The 24,099-nt window shown below is 39.2% G+C and overlaps 1 long non-coding RNA gene across 1 annotated transcript; it reads right to left on the bottom strand.

Moving 5' to 3' along the window:
- Window positions 1-9,083: 9,083 nt before the first annotated feature.
- LOC107181567 lies at window positions 9,084-21,091 on the bottom strand. The gene is made up of 3 exons (XR_001512230.1): window positions 21,081-21,091; window positions 19,345-19,348; window positions 9,084-9,167 (listed from the first exon to the last, which is right to left on the bottom strand). It is a non-coding gene; the product is annotated as an uncharacterized LOC107181567 (long non-coding RNA).
- Window positions 21,092-24,099: the final 3,008 nt, after the last annotated feature.

Raw genomic sequence — 24,099 nt, 5'->3', positions numbered from 1 at the left:
AAGGAAATCTAAACATCAATAATGAGAGACAATCATTGATCAGCTGCCTCCTGTATGCCCCACATCAGAGATCTAGGCCACAATCCAAGCATGTGCACCTGACTGGAATAGAACCTGGGACCCCTCAGGCCGACACTCTATCCACTGAACCAAACTAGCCAGGGTGATGTTTATTGATTTGAGAGAGAGAGGAAGGGGAGAGAGAGAGAGAGAGAGAGAGAGAGACATCAATTGGTTGCCTCCTGTAAGCCCTCCAACTGGGGATCGAACCCACAACCTTTTGGTGTATGGGATGATGTTCCAAGCAACTGAGTCACTTGGCCAGGGCAGAAATTGCAATAATATTTAAAGTTGACAAATACCTAATTTTAATTTCCAAATGTGCATTGCTAGAATACAGAAAGTTGATATTTGTAGATTGACTTTGTATCCTGTGACTTTGTTTAATTCACTTATTAGAATTAGAAGCTATTTTGAAGATTCCTTAGAATTTTCTACAAGGGATCTGTGTCCTCTATAAAAAAGAAACTTTTAAAATGTATTGCTTTTCAATAGAGTTAATTTTATTTACTTTTATTGCCTCACTTCACCGGCTAGGATCTCCAGGGCATTGTTGAATGAAAGTGCTGAGAGTGATTGTTCTTGCCTTATTCTAAATCTTATAGGTTGAGGAATAAATTATTCACCAGTATGGATTCTACTGACAATTTATTTTCCATAGATATCTTTTAGGTTGAGAAAGTTCCTTTCTATTGTAGTATAGAGAGTTTGATCACAAATCAGTGTTGAATTCAGTCAAGCATTTTTTAAAAATCTATTGAAATAATCATTTCAGCAATTTAATTATTTTGTGTCCTAGCATGTTTTTCTTCAAGTTTTTACTGGTTTGGTTTTATTGAGTTTGTTAGATTTGTAGTTTTAGTATTTCAATCAAATTTGGCAAATTTTCATTCATTTTTTAAAAAATATTGTTTTCTGTCTTCACCTCCTCTCCTTTTGGGGATCTAACCTCTTGTATGTTTAATTCCATTACTAATGCTCTGCCTACTTACTTTTCAGTATTTTTCCCTTTTGTCTTTCATTTTAGAAAGTTAATATTATGTCTTCAATGTCTTCAAATTCACTGATATTTCCTTCTCCGACGTCTTTCATTTTTTCCTTTTCAGATCTGGTATTTTGCATCTCTAGTAATACAAATGTGTATAGATATATATGTAATTTCTTCCATTTCTCTCTTAATCATGGCCATGTTTTGCTTTGCCTTCTTAAACGTATGGAGCTTATTTATATTAACTATTTTAATACTCCTATCTGCTAGTTCCATCATTTATGTCATTTCTCTCTGTGTTTCTATAGTTTGACCTTTATTCTGGTTAATGTATCATATTTTCTTATTTATGTCCCTGTATTGTAGTTTTTGATGAGTACAGACATTGTGAATTTATGTTGTTGATGGATGAATTTTGATTTATTCTTTTAAGTAATGTCAGATTTTGTTCAGGTGCACAGTGAATCAGTTGTATTCTTTCAAGGTTTAATCTTATTTGTAAGGATAGAAAACCCTATAGTCTGAGACTAATTTAGCCCCACTACTAAGGTGATGCCTTTCTGAGAATTTCATCTGATCACCATTCTGTATAATAAAAGGCTAATATGCAAATAGACCAAATGGTGAAACAACCAAACAACTGAACCACCGAACAACCGGTCACTATGACGTGCACTGACCACCACAGGACGTGTGTGGAATATGGCGGGCATTGGCAGCAGGTGGCAGAGAGCAAAACTTGGTGGCCATCGGCTGCCGCAGGATGGTGGAGCAAGTGAGCGGGGGTGCCAGACCAAGGTAGGGCACCCGTCGCTGTCATTGGGGCCAGCCTCTGGTGGTTACTGAAAATTCTTTGCTCCCACACGCCGTGGTCCCTTCCAGTGCTCGCACCCGCTGCTGGCACCCAGCACCGGCCCTGATCGTGTGCCCTCAGCATGTGTGAGTGGTGGCTGCTGGCCCTGATCACCCCTGAGGGCTTCTCCACCTCCCCCTGCTCCTGATTGGTGCAGTAGCCGCAGCTCACACCTGCTGGTGACTTTGGCCCTGCTTGTACCCGCTGCTGGCACTAGCCCCAATCGCTTTGCACTGTCAGGGGGTGAGAGTGGGGCCGGAGCTGTCAGTTGTGGGAGTGGCAGCAGTGGGAGTGGGGTTGCTGGCAGACAGGGGACCGGGAGCTGCAGCGGGAGGGGCCAGGAAATTATATGGCAGTTATCTCATTTAAAATAAGTGCTGAGATTTCTTAGTAACTTATTAAATAACAGTCTTCTTTACTATCCAGTTTTCAAACAAACTGATGCATAGTACAAAGGAATGCACTTGTAAGCCAAAGCAGAATCTTGTTGCTTAGAGAAGGTAAGTTATATGACATGAAAGCTATATGTGCCTGCTGAGACCAGAGTGAATAGAATTGTCCAAATATAGATAATGCTGGACCAGGCTGAACATTACCATAGGGACACTCTCTGAGTCTAGAGGAGTAATGGCGGCATGTTCCCAGGAAGAAGCAGGAAAGAGCTGAGCTAACAATGCTCCACTTTATTCTTCTCAAATCTAACAAACAGATAAGTCATTTCACTTCTTGGGGCAGATACAGTTGTGTGGACGACACCAGCAGTTACACTAAGATTTCTCAATATGGAAGAAAATATCAGAAATATTTCTTTCTTAATAATAAGTAGTAGTTATTGATAACTTACAATATGCCAAGTACCATGTATTATTCATTAAATCCTTACCTTAACCCTAGGAAGTAGGTACCATTTTACAGGGGAGGATGATCTATTGAGGGAGACCTAGAATTACTTAGTAGAGTTCACTGTATTTTTCAAGTGTGTTTTCCAGGTCAACTGCATCAGAAGAACTATATGTAGCAGGTAGCACAATTTCAAAAATATATGGGAAAGTGTAATTTTTATAATTTAATAAAATTTTCATGTTACTGAATTTAACTTTTGCCTAGAGCCACTGTTCCCAATTGATGATAGAAACATTAACCTACTGACATTCAGTTAAACCCAGGAAGTTACGGATTATTCTGTCATTGTGGGTTTAAATTAATTCAAATTCATAGTTCTGTTATACCCCCTTTTCCTGGGGTTGTATCTAAGTTCCAAAGTTATATTTTAATGGTCCCACAGCAGTAGACATTTGGTCTCAACTGTCCTTTAAGATTTTTTAATCTTTGCTGTCCCAGAATTTCACATGACACAATTCTACTGTTCATCTGCAAGGTTCCTTTACCTCTAGTTGGGCAAGCTCCATCTCTTCCTGGGCTGTGGTGGTTGGAGTCTTTTTCAGATTCATTGTCTATGGTATAATCTTTGTATTTTGCTGTTCAAAATGAGTGTTTTTTCCCCCTTTCAAAGCTGTTGGCTCTGTGGAATTAAAATTTCTCTTGAATAGTGATATTAGATTCTTGTTATTATTTTTTTGTACTAAGGTAATGCTGCTTCTGACTGAATAGGGGAAGAGCAACAAGAAAATTTAGTAATTGGGTAATAAGTGAGTAGAGAAACCTCAGTTGTTGTCTCAAAATATTAGCCTATTTTGTGAAAATACAGAAGGATATCTTGAGTCAGAACCTCTGAATATAGTGCTGGGGAACCAGCATTTCAGTAAGTTCCCCAGCTGGACACTGATATAAGATAGATTCCAGAGGATTTTGAGGAGATTAGGGATGACCTAGTCAGTGTTATAATGATGGGAATACTTGGCTTCTCAGACTAGACATAATAATTTACTTGAATTTATCAGGGTGCATGTGCTAGAAAATCAAGTACCTAAAGTATTTTGTCATTCACTCTTCTTTCTGCTCTTTTGTCTGGATCTCTATTTTTCTTCTTTCTTTGTACATTCAGTCTTTATTTTTCATTTTTTATATTATGATTTTATTTTTATTTTTTATCTTTAATTTCTTTATTGGTTAAGGTATTACAGGATTGATAGTCTGATCACTGTTTCTCTGTCTTTGGATTGGTCCCTGTTCATCAGTCTATGTTGTTCTCTATATTTCACAAATGAGTGAGATCATGTGATATTTATCTTTCTCCAACTGGCTTATTTCACTTAGCATAATGCTCTCCAGTTCCATCCATGCTGTTGCAAATGGCAAGAGTTTCTTCTTTTTTACTGCAGCATAGTATTCCATTGTGTAGATGTACCACAGTTTTTCAATCCACTAATCTGCTGATGGGCACTTAGGCTGTTTCCAAATCGTAGCTATGGTGAATTGTGCTGCTATGAACATAGGGATGCATATATCCTTTCTGACTGGTGTTTCTGGTTTCTTGGAATATATTCCTAGTCTTATTTACCTAAGGTTCCACTCCTTCCCTCTTCTAGATGTGAAAAGAGTATATCTTTGGATGGGGTGGGAAGATTAACAGTTATTGGGCATCTATGATTTTCCTGAAACATTATATGATCTCAGTTCATCAATACAACACCCAGTTAATTATCAGGAAGGTTAAATAAATTGCTAAATATTGCACAGGTAGCAGGTGGTAGAGCTGGGATTAAAATCCAAGCCCATCTGGTGTCAAAGCCAGACTTCACTGCTTCCTTAACAGAGGCATTAGTGGTGCTCACATTCCCTCATCATCGACATCTCTTCTACTTCCCCGCCATATGGAAGACCTAATCTATCCTCATCTTTTCTTTATCTCATACCAATGATCAGATGGAGTCTGTAAAATAAATTTATAAGTTGTATTGTTTTTTTCTGTTTTAGACTTACAATGATAATACTCTTGTTTATAGGTATTCTATAGAGTCATAATTTAAGGCATTTGATTAATATTGTTGTGGATTTGAATCTTAGACTAACAATTATATGGACAAGTTTCCCTTTGAGATCCCCATATTTTTCTTTTTTTCTTCTGTTTTCTGTGCTAAGACATCATATATATATATATTTCTTCCTCTGACTGAAGTCATTCAGGTCTAAGGCGCCTAAGAGTTTTGCAAGTCTTCTGGCTCTTGACTCAGTTATGTCACCTCAGTTTCTAAATCTCTTACAAACCTCACACAGAAAGACTGAGAAGGTATTATTTCTTGCCCCTACTTTGTCCCCAAGTGTCACATGACAGTTTCTAATATCCATCAGATAGCCTATGTTGATGATGGGCAACCTAGGTGATGATCTTCTAGAATACCAAATGAGAAAGGGAAGAAACGTTTTACTTCCCATTCTGTTAAATTGTATATCTTACCATGAATTTCTTCCCAGAAGCAGCCCAGAAACAAATATTTGAATGTGTATATTTGGGAGAAGATCTGTGGAAACACCACTAGGGGAGTGGGAAAGTGAGACCAGGAAGGGAAACAGCCAATAAAGAGTGCATCATCAAGCAACTTATGATGTGGTTTGAAACAGGGTAGAACATAAGCCTCAGAGTTATTCTGTTCAAGGGAGCACTGAGTTGAGGTATTTCTCTACCATTTCCACCAGTCTTGGGTTGAGGGTTGATCTTGGGGGCATTCATATTCAAGAACTCTGTCTGCTCTGTGTGGTGGCAGAGCAGGCTTTGGTGCCCATAGAAAGTATCAGGCAGAGAGATGAGGGTGCTGTAGCTAGAATTCAGGCTGGCATGCACAGATGGTTGGGGCTGAGGGGATATGGCTGAGTTTCAGCAGCATCTGCAATAGTCTATACCTGGATCCACTTAGACTCATAACCCAACATGAGTTTACCTTGTTCAGTCACTGCTTCTTCAAATTTGTGCTTGGTCAGAACTTAAAAAAAAAAAAAGAAACAATACTAAAACCTCAAAAAAACTATTTATCACAAGAGGGTTAGTGGGACAAATTACAGATCCCACTTCTGTAGTTAATGTTGTGGTTGTAACTGAAATCCATTAATTTTCCTCCTCCATCACATATTGCAGATTTTCCTCAGCCATAGACAGTACTTGCTCATTTAGGTTGCTCACTCAAGCATCTTAAGCCTTCACCCAGAGGGTTCTGAGCTCCTACTTACTATGTCTTTGTCTGGCTTAGGTTCCTGTAAGTTTTCACTTTTTTTTTTTATTTCTGATTGTCATCAGGCATGCAAACAGCGAGAAGTACTTCAGTAGAATTCCCTGAATTCCAGACACATCTCTCCCTATCTGATATCAGCCAATATAGTGACTGATAATCAGGTAGCATGGTAGCATCGTGACTTTTCTCTGCTTGAAACAACTTGGTGTCAGCTACAGGTTTAGGTTTATTAGAAAACTCACTATATCTCCTGGTAGAAAGACTCATCCCCTGGGAATCATGAACTCTTGTTCTGCTGAGCTTAAAACAAATTCCCTCAAATGAGGCACTAGGAATAATTATGTGAGAGTCCATTCCTACTTCACTTCTTGGTGATGGATTCAGCACCATCAAATGGCCATTGTTTAGAAGTTTCTAGCCCATCTTAAAGTACAGCACCTGTTACAGGATCGCAACCCAAGCTAGCAATTGACTTCACCTTGAAGAGATCATTCCAGTTTTCTACATGGCTCCAGGAGTCCTCAAACTATGGCCCGTGGGCCACATGCAAATACAAATATTGAATTTGTTCCCATTTTGTTTTTTTACTTCAGTAAATCCTTACTGATGGGCTAGTCTGCCTGTTACTGGGAGGGTCACCTGTCTAAGGGCTATGCTATGGGTGCATCCCAGATCAATAAAAGCTTGGTGAGGCCTGAGCACAGTGGAAGTCCTTCCCCTTGAATTGGACTTGCCCATCTGGTCCCCCAATATTTCAAATTATCTCTTGTCTTTTCTCTTTCATTTGTGTGCGGCTCTGCTTCCAGTTCCTGAACCCTGACCCACGCGGGACGTGGGAAGGAAACACTCAACACATAGGAATTTGTTCATAGTTTTTTTTTAAACTATAGTCCGGCCCTCCAACGGTCTGAGGGACAGTGAATTGGCCCCATTTAAAAAGTTTGAGGACCCCTGGTTACGGGGGGGCGGCCCCGTTTAAAAAGTTTGAGGACCCCTGGTTACAGGGGGGCGGGGTTCGGGGGGTTCTCTGTCTATGCTTATCAGATAGTGAAGGCAATAAACAGTTACGCCTTCTGGATGATGCTATATACAGGAGAGGGGGTCCAGTGGTCATGTACTTACTTCCTTCATTATAAAATATTTGTATTATATTGGTATTATCTTAGTCTTTGTGTCCAACAGCCCTATAAATACTTGGGTACTCCACTTATATGCATGTAAAATTTCTCTTTTAAGTGGTCACTCTGCAAATGTATGAGGGGATCACTATTGCATATACTTGTTGTGGGCAGGCTCTTTCCTCAAGGAGGTGGACTTCCCCTATGATGAATGGGCTCTGGTCTGAGAACTGGCTGAGATCTGAAAACTGGGTGAAAGATCTTAACATTTAATTGCACTGACATCATCCTTCTGCTTACTTGCTCTTGATCTTTTTTTTGTTTTTGTTATACAGGTGAAGCAATACATACGTTGTCAAGTTTGCATCTTGGAACACCAAGGTCTGTTAGCTATTTCTATATGGATTCTCCAGGTGAGGGCCTGTTGTTTCCAATCCAGTTTTGCTGCCTGCATCCATCTTGCTTCAGGAGGTTAAGTGTTACTACCTGGTCTCTTCTATTTTGAAATCTCATCTTTTCCATTGAAACTAGAGGATCCAGATTCATAAGAGCAAATGATGTTTTTATCACTGACTTAAAGAGGACTGCCATCTTATTCAATGATGCTAGTGCCTTCCTTATTGCTTTAATGTAGGGAGTATGCTTGGGCCCTCCTGAGGATCATAGCTGATGGGTTTTCAACTCATCTATAATAATAAAAGTGTAATATGTAAATAGACCAAACGTCTGAACAGCAGAACAACCATCCTGACAACCTTCTGAACAACCATGCTATGACACCCACTGGTGCCAGGAAAGCCAAGGAGGGTGCAATACAATTGGTCTGGGCTTGGCCATTGCCCTATGATCACCCTGCAGAGGGAGGTACAAAGAGGGAGCCCCAGGCCACCTACCAGCAGGCTGTGGCAGGTGGGTGGGGCCTCCCTCTTTGGGGCAATCCATTGAGGAACCCCAGCTGGGTGGGCAGGGCCTACCTCTTTGAGGTGATTAATCTCAGGGCTCCAGGATTGTGAGAGGGCACAGGCTGGGCTGAGGGACCCCCACTCCAGTCCTCGAATTTCATGCACCGGGCCTCTAGTATATGATAAATTCACTTTAACATGTCCATTTCTCTGAGCCTTTTACTCCATCATCCATATTTTGCCAAAGCAATTCTATCTCATTTGCTGCAGACCACTATCATCTCTACATTTCAAGGAGCTATCCCAGCAACATGTTTGGATGGACTCAAAGCCTCTTTGTTCCTAGTGTCCTAGGGGTGTGGCTGCAGATCAACAAACTCAAAGCTGCTTTATATCTGATTTTCTCCCATCCTCTACCCTCAGATCCATTCTTGGGGATGATTTATTGGTTCCTACTGATGCAAATTAGTCAGGGTCTGTGGCTTTTTTAGTAAATAACATCTTTCTTCCCAACAGAGACTGTACTTCCTTAATCTGGACTGGTCTGAGAGTTATTTTTGATTATTGTTCTAAAACAGTGGTTCTGAAAGTATAGTTTTCAGACCAGTAGCATTAGTAATACATGGAATTTTTTAGAAATGCAAATTGTAAAGTCCCATCCTGGACCCTACTGAATCAGAAACTATAGGGGCGGTGGCTCAATAATCTGTTATTTAACAAGCATTCCAGGTGATGCTGATGCATAGTAAACACTTGTCTAGAAGCCATTAGCAGAAGTAGTGACAGATACTCAGAAAGGCAGACAACATCTTATGGGGCATCTAAAGTGATGACTTTTCATGGTAAGAGGAATCTATGGTCCTCTACCAAGAAGAGAGTTGCTTTTGCTACAAAGTTTTAGATGACTTAGTGGTTCAAGATTCTTTTTAAAAAATATTTTTTATTGATTTTAGAGAGGAAGGGAGAGAGAGATAGAAACATCAATGACTAGAGAGTATCATTGATCAGCTGCCTCCTGCAGACCCCACACTGGGGATTGAGCCCACAACCCGGGCATGTGCCCTGACCAGGAATCAAACCATGACTTCTTGGTTCATAGGTAGTCACTCAACCACGGAGCTAGACCAGCTGGGCAGTTCAAGATTCTTACGGAATCAAACCATGACCTCTTGGTTCATAGGTAGTCACGGAGCTAGACCAGCTGGGAAGTTCAAGATTCTTATGTGTATGTACCCAGATGTTCTTATTTCAGATTTCAGTTTCTATTAGGGCCATGAATTTAGCAGAGGGACTTGCTAGGGGATTGTAAATTGAGCTTTTATTTGTAACTGCTACATTTCCTATAAGATCCATAGTCTGATTTTCAACACAGTCTGCCTTTTGATATAATCATGTGATTTGCTTCCTTCATCACTTTAATGGTACAACACCCAGACATCTTCACAGGTGTCATTGGGACTGTCCCCTTGCCTCTCAAAACATGTTGCATCAACCAGTATTCCTCTTCCACATCAATCCCATCCCAATTCATCATGAGTAAAACTTTTATTATGTTGCTACAGTAGTATAGGAATTACCACCTTCTCACTGCTGTTCCTCTAGAAAAATATTCTAAGACAAGGATTCAAATGCATGCAGATTTAGCATTGTCTGGAATTGCCAGTACATGGCCTTATTGTATTCATGAGTATCCAAGTGAATATTTAGTTTCCCTACCTGCTATAATGGGAAGCAACAAGAGAGGAGGGGATAGAAGTGGATATTGACTTGGTCAAACAGCAATGTTTGCCCGAGAAAGTATGTATGAAATATTACATACAAACATGCACGTATAGGCTGCTCTTGGAAATCCTTGCACTTCTAGCTACCCAGGAACTCTAGTTCAAATGTATGCAAGGAACTCTAATTCAAATTAAAGAATTCAGAATAACTCATTCTTGAGTAATTTTTAGGTAGATATTTGTGGCCTGTATTTACTTTGTAATCTCCCATGTTATTCAAATTCACTTTGCCAAATAAATTCTTTTCCTCACAGAAACAAGAAGTAGACAATGGTAAGGGTCATAGGGGATTGTGTGATATTCCAGATAGTGACAGATCCAAAGAAACTTATTCCCAGTCTATTGGGGGTAAATATTTTGCTTTCCCCCCCACTCCAGATGTCTTCCATGTGAAAGGCATTTAATTAGTGTAATGTTCACACCCCCTGCCCATACCTTTACTCTTCCCTTAAAGAGGTAAACGCAACTTATTTGATAGTTGTGTTTAGCAATTTATCTTATAGTTGAGAAACTTGTCAAGTGTAGTTTATTCCTCTTATCTGCCATTTCTCTTGATATTTAGCTGTATAGAGAAAATACACATAGAGTTTCACTTCTCCTGCCATAGGTTTTACAGAGCATGTTCCTCCACTTTGGGATGCCTGTGGTAATAAATTGCTCCCAGTGATTGAGTGAGTAAGTATGAGGAAAGTCCCTGGCCGATAATCAAGTCTAGATAATGAAAGTGGTATTTTGATTTGTCTGCTTGATTCCCCCTTGTTTTCCTCTTAATCAGTCCAAAATGTGGTTATGAAAAAGAATAATGCTATTATTCCCACCCCAACATTGTCCTACCTTCAAGTCATAGAAAGTTTGAAATTTTTTAACAGACTTTCCTTTTTGTATATAGTTACTTACAAATAATGACAATGCAATGTTATCCAACTTCTTGTCATGAGTGTAGTTCTCTTCCACAAATCTTTCATCTACAGTTACATTTGCTTTTTTTTGAAACCAAATCAGTAATATGTTTCCACAACTTTTCTAGAACTGTGATCTATTTTTGTAATTCTTCTATAATTTTTTTTTTGTGTGTGTGGTTTCTTCTTCTTTTTTTTATTTTTTAATGGATGGAACTGGAGAGCATTATGCTAAGTGAAATAAGCCAGTCAATGAAGGAAAAATACCACATGATCTCACTCATTCATGGATAATAGAGACCATTATAAACTTTTGAACAATAATAGATAATTCTTCTATAATTTTACTTCACAAAATTACTCTTAATGGAGAAAAGTTATTTTTCTTTTTTAATTCTTGTTCAAAGGTATGTGTGGCTTTTTTAATTAATTGATTTTAGAGAGAGAAGGGGGGGGAGAGAGAGAGAGAGAGAGAGAGAGAGAGAGAGACAGACAGACAGACATTGATGTGAGAGAAGTGCCCTGACAGGGCATTGAACTCGAAACCTGGGTATGTGCCCTGACCAGGAATGGAACCCAAGACCCTTTGAGGCACTGGACAGAGCTCCAAACAATTGAGCCACACCAGCCAGGGTTCTTTTTCTTTTATTTGGTAATAACACCCATGCTGCCCATGGTTAACATTGCTACATGTTATGACAGATTGTCTTTTTTTCAGGTATAAAAATGGACTGTTTAATGACAAGTGTGTCGATAAACCTGATATACAGATACTGTGCTAGTTTGAGGTAACCTTGAAGCAGAGACTGAAACAAGCACTTTGGATGCAATTAGTTTATTTGGCTGTGGGTGGGAGGGCTTCTGGTTAGAAATTAGGAGCATAGAGACAGGGAAGGAAGGGAAGTCTATGGAGGGCATCTTACTGAGTTGATTTCTACATGTGCAACAGAAGTGGAATCCTGCTGGAATCCTCGGAGGAATCATGTAGAATGTGCTCAGAATACTCAGAACCGTCCCTCCAAAGGACTGGAGTCAGGACGCCAGGCCATTTGTCTAGTTGATTGGGCATTGTCCTTGGGATAATTAACTGCTTCCCGCTTCTGGGCCACCCCCTGTGCAAGCAGAATGAAGAAAGGTGGAATGACACAGCAGGGACTTGGAGGTGTCCAGAAACTAGCAGCCTGCACAGGCTCTGTCCCCCACAGCTACCGCCTAAGGCCAAGATGAGCTGAAGGGAAGGCATGCAGGGCTCTAAAAGTGTCTGCTTCAAATATTACCCAGAAAATTATCTACCCACAAAATGTTCAAAAGAGAGCAGCCATTTGATAAATTCATCCCATCAATCAGCACTTTAACTGTGGACCTGGTATGGCTAAACAATTGTTTGCTTTTTCACAAATTCAAGTTAAGTTGTTTTGAGTCCTTCCAAATTCCAGAGCAGTCAGATATATCTATATCTTTATATCTATCTATCTATCTGTCTATGTATGTATGTATGTATCCATTCATCCATCTATCTTTTCATTGAACCGGTTATGACTTCCATTATCTTGCAGGGCTCTAAAAGTGGCTGCTTCAAGTATTACCCAGAAAATTATCTTGCCCTGACTTTGAGTTAATGATATCTATTACTGGAATAATAATGTATTGATATTAATACTTAAATAGCATTAATTGACAGTTAATTAATTGTTTTTTTTGTAAGGAAATTGCTCCTCCTTGAACTTACATGTGTGTAACTTTGGTACAAAAGTTGGGATTGTCTTGTGATTTCAAGATGATGATTATCCCATTATGACTTACTTTATAAGAGTGAAGTCAGGTTTCATGGTCACAAAGTGCATTCCTTCTTTAATGATGCTATTGACAAGGAAAGAAGGCAGGCCCCAGGGAGGAAACTGAATTTGAAAACAGGTTACTGAGTGGTAAGTAGAGGGGGGTACTGAAAAGCATCTCTCTTTTGGAACTCATCCAGAATCTGGATTGGATAAAGCAAGTTAAGTGTCAGGGGGAAAATTCATAATTTATAGTCCAGATTCTCTAGATTCAGTTTCTCTTTCTGTAATTTTCTTTTGTTGTCTTCTGGTAGTAAATAAAATCTTGTTGAAATTCTTAGTTTATTCTCTGTCATGCTCATGGGTATTAAGTAAACATTTTGGTGTTTACAATTGTTAGGGAAAATGACCTCCCCATCTTGTGTCCTGTTGATGTTTGTAAGCAAGGGAATCTTCAAGAAGAGTGTCCAATCTATACAGTGGAGACTTTTCCTTCTTTGTCTTTTGTTTAAAAAGGGAAAGCATGTGCTCTGGCCGATGTGGCTCAGTTGGTTGAGCATCGTCCCCTATACCAGAAGGTCACAGGTTTGATTCCCCATCAGCGCACATGCCTGGATGTGGGCTCGATCCCCAGTAGGGGGAGTGCAGAAGGCAGCCGATGGATGTTTCTTTCACATCCAAGTTTCTCTAGCTCCCTTTACTTTCTTTCTAAAATCAATTTTTAAAAAAGGTGGTTGTTTCCTACCAGGTCTTACTATGAATAGTTAAGGGTCTCCTTAAATATTGTTTCACCACATTCAACAACTGATTTACCTCATTTCTAAATCACATTGATTCAAAACTGTCTCTTGTACTGACAACAAATATAGGGTTTAATTCTTCACCATAAACTATTTTATTTTAGTGACCTCTTCAACTACTTAGCATTAAGGATTGGCTCAAAGGCTGGTCTTATTAACATCTTTAAAAACAATGTGTTCACAATAAAATTCCCAAGTTTGCCAATGACCCCAAGTTCCTCTGGTTACTAAAATGCCAAGCTGATAGGAGACAAACTGCAGGAAGACCTCATGAAGGTGCATTAGTGGACAGAAAATTGACATGTGACCCTCAGAGAGGGCAAGAAAAGGATGAGTCAATGCATTTAGGAAGAAATAACCCAAATAATACTTGCAGCGTAATGGCCTTGGAGTTATCCATTATAACTCAGGGATCATTGTAGACTCTTCTCTGAGGACAGATACCTGTCTACTAAAGGCTGATAAAATTCTACAATCACCAGGAAGGGAAGAGAAACAAAATAAAACGTTGCAGCCTCCTCTTACAGAAAATCATGGTGCATATATGCCTGTTATTTATAGGTCTGATCCCTATATTCAAGAATATAATGCAAAAAAAACCCCAAAACAAAACAAACAAACATTATAGGGTAGGATATCTGAAACAACCAAGACTGGCAATACTGTCATGTAAATGTAGACTAAGAAGATATAAACTCCAAGCCCTAGCTGGTTTGGCTCAGTGGATAGAGCACTGGCTTGCAGACCAAACGGTCCTGGGTTTGATTCTTGTCAAGGGCACGTACCTTGGTTGCAGGCTCCTCCCAGGCCCAGGTCCTGGTCAGGGCTTGTGCAGGAGGAAACCAATCACGTGTTTCTCTCACATCGATGTTTTTTTCTGTCTTTCCCTTTCCACTCTCCCTAAAAATCAACTGAAAAATATCCTCAGGTGAGGATTAACAAAATAAATTAAAACAATAACAAAAGATATAAATTCCAATATAAAATGACAGAGTTTGATAGAAAATAGAACCAAAACTTTCAGAGTCCGTAAGGAGTCTATTTTATATGTGAAGACTAATGTACGTCATTTCGTGGTTACGTCACCATCTCCCATTTATTTATAAAAAAAAAAAAGTTCTGTCATTTCTACGTATGTACATATGTGCTTTATGTTTTTTATTATTTATTTATCACAAGTAAAGGTCAGGAATTGTTATCTTTCTTTTAAATTTTTTTTACTGTTTCACTTCATTACTGCTGGGTATGTGCTCCATGTGAGGGATGTAGGTGCTTATGTAGGTGGGTTCCGACTTAACGGCGAAAATCGCGTTAGGTTGCGCTGTCGAAACAGATCTCCCACGTAACCCGAGGACCTACTGTACATGAATTTCTCAAACATATGTCACATCATATTGTTTAGTTACTATTGAGACAAGGCAGTGGACATCTCACAGATTTAATCTGTATAAAACAGAAACATTTCTCAACAATTTTCTTTCTTAAGCAAATTAATGAATTCTCACCTGGGGGAACCTAGCCAATATGAACAAAATCCCTGCTGAAACACTCTGAAAACTTAGGAATTTCTTTGTGACTTGAGTTTATGGTTTAAAGTAACTGGACCACCCAGCCAGTGGCTCAGAAGTTGAGCATCAGCCTATGAACCAGGAGGTCATGGTTTGATTCCCAGTTGAGGCACTGTCTGGGTTGCAGCTTGGTCCCCAGTGTGGGGCATGCAGGAGTCAGCCAATCAATTATTCTCTCATCATTGATTTTCTGTCTCTCTCTCTCTCTCCCTCCCTTTCCCTTCCTCTCTGAAAGCAATTAAAATATATATATATTAAAAAATAAATAAATAAAGTAACTAGACTGTAACCTTAATTGTTTCAGTTCTATTGATTTTCAGTAAGTAATTAAAAGTACCCTGGAGTAGCATCAGTCGACAATAGTGTGACTGGCATTTGATGTTATTCAAAAACAACCTGAGAATGGTTATTTGACAGCCATGCACTTCTAAGGAAGTGATAAACTGGTGGCTATAATATATTCTCATTTGTCTGAAGATTTTTAACGATGAACAACAGTGGAAAAATTATTGAAGGCAGGTGTCAACAAACACTTTTTTGAAAAGGTCCAGATAAACGTTACAGGCTCTCTGGACCATATGGTCTGTGTTACAATTACTCAACTCTATCATTGTGGCACAAAGACAGCCCAGAACAATACATAGACAAACACAGAAGTGAGGCTATTTGTTCCAATGAAACTTTACTTCCAAAAATGGGTACCAGGCCCGATTTGACTTGTAGGTCAGCTGTCATCAAAACTAAGGGGTAGTTGATATTAATGAAACATAACTTTGGCAAACTTTCCAAAGACATTAAATTAAAGCATATATTTCACAGGAATCCTCTTGATTTGAATATGTGTACAATGTAGGCCTCTATTTTTCAGACCTGTTCGGCTGTGCCCAGGCTTTTGTGTTGAAAAGAGTATGGGATTTGCAGTCAAAGGTCCTGGGTTCAAGGCCTGTTCTCCTACTTGCTACCTGTGTGACCTTTAGCAAGGGGCTTCCTTCTTTCTTTATAAAATTAGACCATAAGAATCTTTAATTGTGAGAATTAATTGAGGTAATATTAATGAGAAGGATTTTGTAAAAATCACCTATAAACACTTAACTGCAGTAAGTTACTGTTACCATTATCTTGGGTCATTGGTTAACAAATGTCATTTTTCTGTCTGAGTATCTTCACAGGCTAATTAATCTGGGTACTTTCCCTAAGTGAGAAGTGGATTAATCCAAGAAGGAGAATCTGGCAATCAAATCTACTTCACTAAAATAATTAAGTTATCCATACATCATAAGGTTTTAGGAAATGTACACTCATAGAGAAATTAAACCCTAAAATTTGTAAAACAGAAAAATATAAAGAGAAGTGATAGTAGCTGATATAAATGACACTATGTATTTAAGAAAAAATGTTAGGGGGCAGGAAAATAGAGAAATAAAAGAAATGGAAGATGAAGGGTAAGTCACGGGGCAAAACTGAAATAGGGCCAACAATGGGAGTTTAGTGGGGAAAAGAATTCAAAAGGCAAAGTTAATGAAAGTAGGTCTAGTTCAAAGTAAACAACAGAGTCTGCAGGCAGAGCACTAAATAGAAAGCTTGCAGCTCTGGGCTTATCTGTCCTCATTATTAGTGTGACCATTTTGTCGTCTTCACTTTGATTCAGTTATTACACTTGAGATCTTCCCATTTGTATCTGTATTTTCTGACAGGCACCCAAAGATAAGGACCAGGCAAGCATTTCAAATAATAGCACACGGCTCTATTGGGTCTGCATTTTTAATCAGCGAAAGCTTCCTTGAAACAAGTGACACTCGTGTGCCCTGACTACGAAATGAGTTAAGATAAATGAAGATTAAATAACACACTTGTTAATCAGGATTTGGGGTAGACTTAAATTTTCACAGTCCATTTTCTTGCTCTCACTTTCTCGCTCTCTCAAGCCTGTATTCCTGCTTATACATTCTCACAACACACATCCACACCCACGCACGCCTGTCATACTTTCTCTACCCAGATGGATGAAATGGACTGAAGTTGGGTGCACCAATGTGTCTTTTATAATAAGTATTCACTGTCTCAGAGTCAGACAAATGAGAAGAAAATAAAAAGCATATTTTTTGAAAGCATAGAGAAATGACATTTCTATTTTTCTTCCTGTATGACTCAAACTAACCTAGTTAGGTACCACATTCATATTAAGTAGATATTCAGTTCTACCATCTGGAAAACAGAAGGTTAAAAGTATGACTGTTACAATTCAAGAGGATTTTGTTTTCATCTTCAAAAAGAAGTATTTGAAATATCTCTTCTTATCCCCATAGTTCTTTCCAGTCACTAGGTTATATGTGGACTTGGCTATACCAGCAAAAATATAAAAACATACTGAAGAATTGTGTGTTTTGTTATTTTGGAATTGTAATAGAGTTGGAAGTTTGGGCTTAATGGGAAAGGAAGAAATGCATTATTTTGAAGAGAGAAACTCATTACTTTGAGGAAAAGCACTTACAAAATTCTATGAAATACTATATAGGGTTTCCAAAGATGAAAATAATTTTTGAAAAAAAAATTAAGGTCAAAATATTAATGGCATTTTAATATTTTTTTCTGTGTTTAACAATAGAGGAAAGTGAGTTTTAGATACTTCCTAAATATCCCAGGGGGGAAATGCATGTTCTGGTGGTTGTACCACATCTTTGTTTCATATTTAGCATATTAGGTATTATTCAATAAAGAAAAGCAGAATTTTGTGAGGCCTTTCTCCTGGCATGAAATCCTCCATCTTAATAAAAGAAGACATATTCAATACTTTTTTAATACTTTAAGCAATAAAACAATAATAATAAAAAAAATAAATCATCGTTTGTGATTCCAAACTCAAACCCCTTAATGTTCTTCCAAAAGCCTGAAATAGTCCATATATATACTAAGTGTCCAGTTGGCCGATCAGCCGTTCAACCAATCAAAGCATAATATGCTAATGTATGCTAAGGCTGCTCAACTGCTTGCTATGGTGTACCCTGACCACCAGGGGCTAGATGCTCCAACCAGTAGGTTAGCTTGCTACTGGGGTTGGCTGATTGGGACTGAACGAGACGGGCTGGACATGCCCAGTCTCTCCCCAGATGGCCAACCTCCTGCATCCCTCCCCTGCCCCAATCATGCATCCGTGGGGGTCCCTTGGCCTGGCCTGCACCCTCTCACAATCCGGGACCTTTCGGGGGATGTCAGAGAGCCAGTTTCAGCCCGATCCTGCAGGCCAGGCCGAGGAATCCCACTGGTGTATGAATTTGTTCACCGGGTCTCTAAAATATATGTATATATATTTTTAATTCAATGATAGAGAAAGCAGAAGACACAGTTAGAGGTTTCCCTCAGAACTCTCCTCACCCAGGTCAGTTATGGTTGCTACCACCAAATAGAAGTACACAGTACAGATATCTGCCTTTAAAAGTTTAATTTTACAATAGGTTTTCATTTTATCTCTATTCCCCAACTCACTCAAAAGACAGTAGTTTCCAAACATAATGAGATGATTATTTTACTCAGTAAGTAGAGGCAGGAAGACTTGAAAGAATGACCTTTATTGGATTAAAATTGCTTGTCTCTATATTGCTTTTTAGATAATTATAGATACCTGAAGTAATCAAAACATGTATTTAAGATTTGCAGAGCAGCTTGTCAAAGTCTGTTTGCTTAAGAATACCGTGTTTTGCTCTTTTTTTAAAAATGCTTTACAGAAGAAACACTCCACTGTGGTAACATATGATGAAAGTGACACTGATTTGGAATGTAAATATATGCAGGGTATTTTAAACTGACAGCGCTTTTTATGTAAAAATACTTTAAAAAATATACACTATATTTGAAATTCAATTGACAGAGATTAAAACAATAGCAATCATTCTATTCTAATTTTTAAAGTATACATAGCAAGAGAATATTTACTCAAAGATATACTTTTTTTTTACTTTGTTACAAAAGAATGAATACCTTACTCAGTGTGTTTTTTGTGTTGTTGTTGTTTTTTAAATACTTGGCTATGAAGTGGAACTGGTTGAAAAAATGGATTTTCATTAAATTGGATTATATGAAATTGCTGATATAAAAAATTATTTTTAACCTACACAGAGGGTAATTTCACATGATTCAACCTCATGTATAAGTCTGCCTCAAAGGAATAACCTCTCCAAATACAGATACTTTTTAAAACAGCAACTCTTTTATGTTTTATACTAGAGACCTGGTGCATGAAATTTGTGCACTCAGGTGGGGGGTGGTCCCCCAGCCTGGCCTGTGCACTGTCACAGTGTGGGAGCCCCACGATCGATTGCCCCAAAGAGGTAGGCCCTGCCCACCCATCCGGGGCTCCTCGATGGATTGCCCCAAAGAGGTAGGCTGGAGCCAGGGGTCCCGCCTCTGAGCCATAAAGAGCCAGGTTGCAGGACCCCCAGACCCTCAGGCAGGCCTCGCCTCATGGAGTCAGGGGACCCACCTCCTCCCGGCCCTGCATGCGGAACTGGAAGGAGGCGGGACTCCTAAGCATTCTCCATGCTACACACACAGAGTCAAGCCCCGCCCCGCCCACCTGTGCATGCCCACTGTGCATGCAGCCATCTTGTGATGGCATGAGGGCATCATGGCATGATGACCACTTAGGCTTTTATCAGGAAGGATATTTTGCAAGGGACATGCCTATAATATCACCTTACATTTCACAACAACACCACTTGTAATTTATCAGATAAATATTTGTTCATGCAACATCCCCATTTTATTTCCTGGAAATCATGTGGAAACATTTGGAATCTGCGTGGATTTAAAGCTCTAATCTAGACTCACATTTTTAAGGTGTTAAATATGGCCATTGGTTTGCCAGGACACTTTAAGGAGTTGTGTTACATTTATACACCTATGTATTCACTATCACAATCAAAAGTAAAACATTTCCTTTCCCCATCTATGCCCCTACATCCCTAGGCAACCACTGATCTGATTTCTATCACTTTAGATTAATTTTGCCTTTGACAGGACTTACAAAAGTGGAGTTATGTAGTATGTACATTTTTGTTCCAGGCTTCAGCCAGCATAATGTTTTAGACATTCATCCATGATGTTGTGAGAATCAGTAATTCATTTCTTTTTATTGGTCTTCTGTAGCGTTCCACTGTATGGCTATATCATAACTTTGTTTATCTATTTACCTGTTGAGGCACTGCTATCAGTTTTTGGCTGTTATGACTAAAGAGGCTATGACTACTGTGTATAAGACTCTATGTTTTAATTTCTCTTGGGCAAGTACCTAGGAGTGGAATTGCTGAGTCATGTATGTTTACCTTTAATATTACCAAATTCTTTTTCAAAGTAGTAATGTTACTGGATGAAGTGTGTATGGGGGGTCCTCTTCCCCACTGGGTGCTGCTGGGGGTGGAGTTCTTGCAATACCTCAAGAAAAGAGGATGAGATATGGTAGAAAGTTTTATTTCCAAGGAATTATATTCCAGGGTTTCTAAAGTCCCATTTTCCTTTCCCTAGCGATAGAAGAAGTATAGCTGGGGTTTCAATAAAGCTGGAAGCAAAGCCACTGTCCAGAGTTTCTGTTCCATGTTGCAGCCCAGTCCAGCACAGCATCAGACCAGCTGCAGTCCATTAGTCCATTGTGTGTGTGGGGGGGTCTGCATAGCTGTGGGCCACATGGGAGAATGCAGGAGAGCATGCCCCATGAACAAGAGTTCCAAGGGTCCCGAAAGCATAAGAGAGCAAATTCCTTTGTTCAGGGGATTAACTATGCCAAATCTTCAAATGCTTGCAGTGGCCATACCTATTCTGGTCAATGACCTTTGTTCCCAGGTGAGACTGACATACACATACCTTTCCTATGTCCAACTTTACTGGGCATGCATCTATCTTCCCTTTGTCCAGTCCCTATCCCCCAATGTTTTGCAGGGGACATGCCTATAATATCTGGCCTTCCCTTTGTTCCTTTCCTATTAGCTAATTACAATGGTATTAGTAACAACTTGATTTTTAAAAAACATTTTATTGATTTCGGAGAGGAAGGGAGAGGAAGATAGGGATAGAAACATCAATGATGAGAGAGAATCATTGATTGGCTACCTTCTGCACGCCCCCACTGGGTATTGAGCCTGCAACCTACGCATGTACCCTGACCGGGAATCAATCCATGACCTCCTGGTTCATAGTTCAACGCTCAACCACTGAGCTACGCTGGCCAGGTGCTGTCTTAATATTTTTAATGGCAAAAATACAGTTCATTTCCTTTCTATAATATCATGTCTTCCATTTCATGAATTCTCCTCTTCTGCCCCAACTATTACAAGATGACAGAATCAGACAACAATGAAAATAAAAGTGCTCAGGTTCTTCAGTCTTTAAGTCGCACAAAGCAAGGCAATATTAGGTGTTTGACTAGTTGTTAATAACAGCTTGAAAATGTGTCACTGGGCTGTAAGCATTTTCTGAAGTTCAGCATTTTAGCATTTTAATGTGCAATATTTTATAAGGGAGAGGCGGGTGGGAGAAGTTGCACATCTAGCTTCTATTTCCTGTTGATTGCAATCCCCTTTGTCAGTAACCTGCTTGAACTGCCAAAACCTTCAGGAGCCTGATTGTAGAAGCCTCCTGTTAAGTGGGAAAAAGTCTCTCCTGCCTCTTAGCAAATCAAGGTAAACATGTCAACACATTATGGAATGGGGTAAACTTTTGAATTTGTGAACATCTGATGAGGAGATCTTTTTGATCAGAACTTTTATGTTGGTTCAAAAGGCAGGACTAGTTATCTACTTTGTTTACTCTCAGGTATCTGAGATGGTTAAATACACATGCTGGAATTTTGGGTTAGCTTTCTGTGAAATGTACTTAATACATGGGCTGTTGTTTCCCCTGACTTCTGGTATTTAAAACTGGAAGTCCTGCTTCTAGGATATATAGTACCTAGATATTCTAAAATAGATATATTAAATCCAGTACCAAATGCAGTTAGATTTTTTTCTTGGGTGTTTCAGCATACTTGTATAAGTTGTTAAAATACTTGTTTTGCTGAATTTTTATTAACACATTCTTAGTGAGATAGTAACAATATCACTGAGAAATATATTGTACATCTCTATTAAGAGTTTTTTTAATTATTGTATTTGGAGATATTCAGAAGTTGGTAGAAACTCTAAATACTAGTAATTTAAGGATTCTAAAAATATTATGATGATCCTAATATTCCAACTAATAATAACCACAGCTATATTTATCAAGCACTTATGTTCCAGGTAGTGTTCATAGGGCTTTCTGTGTGTTATTAATCACAACAATCCTATGAGGGAGGTAGTACTATTATCCTCATTTTAAACATAAGGAAACTGAGGCACTGAGAGGTTAACTACTCTGTTCTAGGTTACATAGTGAGTGTTAAAGCTGGAATGTGGCCAGAACCGGTTTGGCTCAGTGGATAGAGCGTCGGCCTGCAGACTCAAGGGTCCCGGGTTCGATTCTGGTCAAGGGCATGTATGTTGGTTGCGGGCACATCCCCAGTGGGGGGCATGCAGGAGGCAGCTGATTGATGTTTCTCTCTCATCGATGTTTCTGGCTCTCTATCCCTCTCCCTTCCTCTCTGTAAAAAATCAATAAAATATATTTTAAAAAAAAGCTGGAATGTGAAGTCAGTCCAACCATACAATGCTAATATTTCACTTTATTTTTTACTTCTTTTGACTTTATTTTTAATTTATTTTTTTTATTGAGGAGGGGGGAGGGAGAGAAACATCAATGATAATAGAGAATCATTGATCGGCTGCCTCCTCCACACTGACATACACACACACACACACACACACACACCCCCGCCGCCACTGGGAATCGAGCCTGCAACTCGGGCATGTGCCCTTACAGGGAATCGAACTGTGACCTCCTGGTTCGTAGATCAATGCTCAAGCACTGAGCCACACCAGCTGGGCTTGACTTTAATTTTTAAAATCAGTTAGGTTCACAGATAAATTGAAGGGAAGGTGCAGAGATTTCCCATATAACCCTGTCCCCACCCCATCCCCAATGTGCATCACCTCCATTATTAATATCCCTCACCAGAGTGGCACATTTGTTACAATGGATGAACCTATACTGACACACTATAATTACCAAAAGTCCACAATTTAAATTAGGGTTTGCTCGTGGTGACACAGGCTGAGTCTCTTTTAAATGGATGGGAATACTCTACAATTATTATTATTTTAAGTCTCTCCTAGATAAGTTTAAAGTTTATCTTCAGGCCAAGAGCTCTGCGTCTGTGCTGGTGGATAGCAGCCAACATGGGAACCTGGAAAGCAAAGAGCTCCTAGAAAACAGAGAACTTCACTTGCCTGTGTGAATAGCCTTTCCAGGAAAAAGCCAGGTCCCAGCAGCAGTCAGGGCGGGGTGGGACAGAACCATGCTGTCTTAGAGTATGCTCTTTCCTTGGTGCACCAAGCTTCTGCCTTTTCTCCTTTCCCTCCACTTTGTTTTCAGCAAAACTCTTTTTTGGAATCTGTTTTTCTTCCTCTTCTGATTTCTATCTTGGAGGAGGGAGTGCAACATCCCCTTTGCTGGTGACATCAGTATTATACTATCTAGTAGAGGTCCAATGCACAAATTTGTGCACAGGTGGGGTCTGATCAGGCCAGGGGGAGGGGCCGAGGGAGGTTGGCCATCAGGCCCTGCCCCCGATTGGGAAGGCTGGCCAGCTGCAGTGCACATCATAGTAACTGGTGGTTCCAGTTGCTTGACATATATATATATAGATAGATGGGTTTAGACAAATATATAATGGCATGTGTCCATCATAATGGTAATATTCAGAGTATTTCCTTCCATTTGTTTATGTCTTCCTCTATCTCTTTTTCCAATGTCCTGTAGTTTTCTGAGTATAGGTCTTTCACATCCTTGGTTAAGTTTATTCTTAGGTATCTTAATTTTTTTGGTGCAATGGTAAATGGGATTATTTTTTTCATTTCTCTTTCTGTGAGTTCATTATTGGTGTATAAAAAGGCCATAGCTCTAAATTTCTGGGTGTTAATTTTGTATCCTGCTACATTGCCGAATTTATTTATTAAATCAAGTAGTTTTTTTATGGAGTTTTTAGGGTTTTCTATGTATAATAATCAGCGAATAATGATAGCTTTACTTCCTTCTTTCCAATTTGGATGCCTTTTATTTCTTCTTCTTGTCTGATTGCTGTGGTTAGGACTTCCAGTACTATAT

Source organism: Myotis davidii, unplaced genomic scaffold, assembly GCF_000327345.1.
Source record: "Myotis davidii unplaced genomic scaffold, ASM32734v1 scaffold449, whole genome shotgun sequence".
Classification (NCBI taxonomy): domain Eukaryota; kingdom Metazoa; phylum Chordata; class Mammalia; order Chiroptera; family Vespertilionidae; genus Myotis; species Myotis davidii.
The sequence above is the reverse complement of the archived record's forward strand: the minus strand, read 5'-3'. Positions and strand labels throughout refer to the sequence as shown.